Consider the following 5,382-nt stretch of genomic DNA (forward strand, 5'->3'; position numbering starts at 1 on the left):
TGTTTTTGTATAATATTTTTATACAATATATAACATTTACCAAAAAAGTCAAATTTGATCTTAAAAGTTATATTCAACAAATGTTCAATGCTTCATTTATAAACTCTGTAGCTGTTAATGCCATACTTTTCTGCATTTCTTCTTACATGCATGTTACTTTTGACTGTTTTCTCTTGTTTTTAATAAATTTTTACCTTTTGATAGTCATTCTGTGTGTGTAAAAGTGATTTTAAAATGAACAAGATTTGTAGGTTTAATGTCTAGCTCGATTTGGGTTCATTTTAACCTAGCAGTGTAGTAATTTTAAACCATAAAGCAACCCGGCATGCTGGGTCAGACATAACCCAACTTGTTGGGTTAAAACAACCCAAACTGGGTTGTTTTTAACCCAGCAGTTTTTAGTGTATACAACGTGACGGCTCAAGTAGTAAAAATCTTTACTGCGCTAACATTAGAAAAGATACTGCTCATTGAATAAAACATCATGCCTCTTAGTGGTAATATGCAGTTATCCATAAGCTCTACTCTTCTGCACAATGGTAACAACAGAAACTTTTAAATGTCAAATATAACTGAACATTAATAGATGGTTCCCTTTACTCAAAAACACTTAAAGTAGCACTTAATTTCAATATTTACTCTCCATATCCAGCCATATGCAAAGCATGCTGGGAACTAACAATCACCGCCAAAATAAAACCGCAAAATTGAGTTAATTCTCTTAATATAAATAGGTAGCCTTCTTTCCTTAATTCCCCCCCCCCAGTTTAATCCGTTCCTCAATTCAAGTCTCAAAACGGCTTAAGTTTCCTTTAAAAATTAGGAAAACATATCTCTTGGTTTTATTAGTGAAAATTCTCAATATTTTCTATACAACACTGAACCACAATTTCTTTAATAAAATATACACACTATATTTAATGATCACCTTAATTTTTTTAATGAAAATGACAAGACCCATGATTCCTTTTTTACAGTGTTGTAACAGGCGTAAGTCTCCTCCCTATTACTAGACTGTTTATGTACAGGTTTCTTTATTTTCATCTCCTTATGGTTTAACTTTGTTCTTGGCCATGTTAACGCCTATTTACAAGTGGTCAGATCCGTCTTTTTTTTTAATTTTTTTTTAGTCGTGTTAGGATAACATCATCAGTTTCTACACAAACATTCAATAAAGAAATGGTAATATTTCTGAATGTTTACATATATTTCTTAAATATAGGCGATATATACGGGGAAAAAACCACTAGGGGGCGATAGCTATCATCGAGAGTACACCAACTGATGTAGGCCCAGTGTAATGGATGATTACAAAACATTTTGCTGGATACTTTTGCAGCTTTGTTTAGTTCGTAGTTACACACATATATATTTCAAGAACTTTGTTAGGCATTACTATAGTAATGATGACAAAGGCATGCACTAATATACTGACATTTTAATACAGGCTAATGGCATTAATATTTTATACTCTCACGATAAGATTGAGTCTCAATTAGTCAATTTAAATAGCCCTACCTGAACTGTAAAATATTGCCAGAATTTTTCAAGATATAATAGTCTTTCTTACAATACAAGACTGAATTCAGAATTTTTATATGAAATTGATTGTCATAAAACTATACAGCAAAATAAAGCAGCAAATTATACAAAAATGCAACTACATAATTTGTTACATGATGGAAATCTAAGCAGTTCATCAATCTATCAATATACAAAAGATGAATGTAATGCATGTAATGAAATGTAATGCTTCAGGTTTTCCACCATGCCATTTGGACACTCATGTTTGTTCAGTTTCTGTAACAAAATTGAACAGGAATATAAAAATAAAGAGGGTCTAAAAAGAATAAACAGCAAATTGTTCAAGTAGTGGTTGAAATGAAGCGTGCACTTTAGAAAATAACCATCAAATCTGCTCAAATCACATTAATTCAAGTCAAAATGTTAATGATGGAGAACGCTAAATGGTTACTCTGTTATCATGCAATTTATTTTGAATAGTCTATTAAGAAAGAAAGAAAGAAAGAAAAAGAATTAGAATTTTAACTATATATATATATATATATATATATGTATGTCGTCCTCAGATGTAGTTTTAATAAATACTAAATCAAATAAACAAACTTAGAAGTAAAAAAATTAAAGAAAAAATAAGGAAACACACAAAAAAGCAAACACACGCGCTCACACTCACTAAGCTCTCACACACGCTCCACAAACGCCCACGCATGCGCACAGAGAGAGAGAGAGAGAGAGAAAGAGAGAGAGAGAATTTGAATAATCCTTTATTACAAATATAATTCACCACGCAATTAAATTACAATATTCATTTATAAAGAAAACAAACCCAACTCACAAATGTGTAAAAGCCAAATCGCCTTCGAAAACAGAACACAAAGCCTCATTGTAACACCAAATTTCCTCAAAAGAAAGAAGAAAGAAAATCACATTATAAATAGCTGTCATAAATTACAGTAATTGATCAGCAAATATAAATGTATATAAATTCTATTTGAAAAGGTTCAATCAAAAGCACTTCTGGTTTATTTGCTCCAGCTAAGAGTTTCAGTTTCGTAGTAAAATAGGGGAGGCGCTATGAAGTAATGCTTTACTGTGAAGAAGGACAATAGTTCTGATTGGACAGAGTCCATGTACCATCGGGAAGACAGCCACTCCTCTACTACCGCGAAACGACGCGAAAATCTTAATAACCACGTGAATATATAAGAGAACAAGTTCTTTCCAGGCTTTTCAGTTATCCGCTTCCACGAGGAATGTTTTTTTTTCTCATCATACGATGCAGTTTGGATTTTTCCGCCGGGTGGTGCATTTCACGGATTTCCCGCAGAATTAATTTTCTGTAATATCTTGGTGAATTTATTTGAAAGGCTTCACAAGGCGAAACGGTACGTTTATGCGTTTGCCAAGTTGGTGCAACATCTGAGTATGCTTCTACGAGGTGGATTGTGGTTAGGGTCAATGGGGTTGAAGAAAAGAGACTATAATGTAGTTCAGGGTGAGGGGTGTGTGATTGCATGGATCCTTTCAGTTAACGCAGCCCAAATATAAGAATTCATTCAATTTAATTTCGCATATCAACAGGCTGTCAAGAGTAAGTCACTTAAATAAGTAACCACCATTTAAGGTCTATTTTAAAGGAAAGACGTCCAGATGAGCCAGTTTAAGTGGGAGGAAACAGTTTTGTTTAGCTTGGCACCCTTGTTTATTTTGCGCCTGTTTCTCGAAATGATACAGTTGATTATTGGAGATGGTCGTTTTTATAACCTTTATTCTTAAAAATTGGTGAACAGAAAATGTTCATATATTTTTATCATCAGAACTAGATGTGTGTGGAATATATATATATATATAGAGAGAGAGAGAGAGCGAGAAAATGTCCCTGGCCTTTTTCCACTACTGTTAAGTTGTCTGCTCTTGTTTTCTCAGGGAATTGCACAGGAAGGTTCAAGGTTTCCCAGAAACTTGAGGTATTTTTCTGCTCTTATTTTTTGACTGGGTATTGCTTACTTGTCGGTTCCACTGTGCTTTTAGAGTTGTTTGAATGATCGTGTGGGCCTAGTCGCACTTGTTTATATCCCAAGTTGTTATTATGTAACGGGAAATGTTTTGCTCAGTTGATCAAAAATGTGACTTTTTTTTTTTTTTTTTTTTTCAATTTAGGGAAAAAAATATTCGTCCTTTTATGAATTAGCGTAATTATAGAGATTACATCTACAGGCAAAGCTAGGCCTATGTGTTAATTTAATAACACAGGGCTTGACGAAGGTTGTTAAAATGTCACAAAGTCAAACTTCCTGTTTAGTACGAGTGCTTCTGTCCATTGTGCCAGAACACACACACACTCGCGCGCGAGGGAATCAGGTCTGAAAATAACACCATGTTGTGTGGATTACATGGGTTCCTGTCGCATAGACTTAGCATAAAGTTACTAAATTTCTGTGTTTAATTTGTATTTACGTGTTTGTATGTTTGTAACTTTCGTCTTGCTGGATTCGCCAGTTTAGTAGAATATCTGCTGGCTTACGTCGCAATAATAGCCTACATTTTTATAGTTGTTTTTAATTCTTATTTTTAATCATGCATATTATAATTTGTATTATGTGCAATATTTATGTTGGATTCTGACTGTATTGTTTACCTTCTCTTATTATATCAGAACGTGTATCTCAGAAAATTTCCAGTTTATGGAAAAATATCTAATAGGCCTATATAGACTTTGTGACATGCTTTGTGTAGGCCTATACGTTTCTCTGAATACATTACTTTATTCAGTACTATACTCTCAAAAAGAGTATCACAGTGAATTAAAAAAAAAAAGTTAGTTTTTTTTATATGTTAAAACACGCAGAAGTGCTTGAATAGCAGTTAGAGGTCAATGCAAAGTTAGCTACATAGAGCACAACCACGTGACCAGCTTTACATTCCTCCTGTTTGGCCACCCTCTAGTTTTTTTGCAAATGTGTTTCTACACAGACATATGTTTTTTTTAAAAGAAAGCTTTTTCGCAAGGATGTAACTACACTGTAAAAACCTGCAATCGTTAGCTTAAAGAGCTATTTCTACCTGACAGATTTCTACCCATAAAAAATGAGCATTGTTGGTATAAATTAATGTGTATGCTGGTTCAGTGATGGTAAATATTTTTTAATAAATAAAACATAGACTATTTGTTTCAGTGCACATATGATTGGTGGGGACAAAATGGCAAATTTAAAAATACAAAAAAAAAAAAAAACATTAATTGACAACTTTGATCAACTGAATATTGTGGTAACCCAAATAGACAGGCAGGCAAAAGGTTTTTGTAAGTAATTATATGTAAATGAAAATCATTCTGAGAACATCCACATGAAACTTGACAAGTTCTAGATTAAAGCATTCCATCAGTGTGAGAGGGAAATATTAGATTCACTTTATTTAGTAAGGATTGTTTTTTGCTTATGAAGAATACATCATGTAAGCATTAGATTGTACACTCTTAAGAAAAATGGTTCTAAACCGTACCAGAAAAGGGTTCTTCGGCTTGTAACAATAGCAGAACCCTTTTTAGTGCTAAATAGAACCTTTTTATAGGGTTCCATATAGAACCATGCTTTGAAAATGCTATATAGGACCTTAATGGTGTTATAAAGAACCTTTTTAATGATAGTTTTTCATTAATATTAGCATGTTAATATAATTTAATACGAGTGTAGCCTCGGTTAGGGGTTTACATTAAAATAACAATAACCACAACAGCAGCATGTTGTGTGAATTAAGTACGTTTTTATTGACATACAAAATTGTCAGTGCTCTTAACAACAGTCATTCGCTGAATACATTAATTAATGACAATCGACATTGAACATGAATAAATAC

At 32.9% G+C, this 5,382-nt stretch overlaps 1 protein-coding gene across 1 annotated transcript in view; it reads left to right on the plus strand.

The window, feature by feature from the left end:
* The first annotated feature begins 2,734 nt into the window (after positions 1-2,734).
* igf2bp2b (insulin-like growth factor 2 mRNA binding protein 2b) overlaps positions 2,735-5,382 on the plus strand; it is a 42,289-nt gene continuing 39,641 nt past the window's right edge. Inside the window, exon 1 of the mRNA XM_016527227.1 lies at positions 2,735-2,909. The gene's annotated coding sequence lies outside the window, so the exon portion shown is untranslated. The remainder of the gene's footprint in view (positions 2,910-5,382) is intronic.

This window comes from Sinocyclocheilus rhinocerous, unplaced genomic scaffold (assembly GCF_001515625.1).
Source record: "Sinocyclocheilus rhinocerous isolate Xijiao unplaced genomic scaffold, SAMN03320098_v1.1 scaffold721, whole genome shotgun sequence".
In the NCBI taxonomy this organism is placed as follows: Eukaryota; Metazoa; Chordata; class Actinopteri; order Cypriniformes; family Cyprinidae; genus Sinocyclocheilus; species Sinocyclocheilus rhinocerous.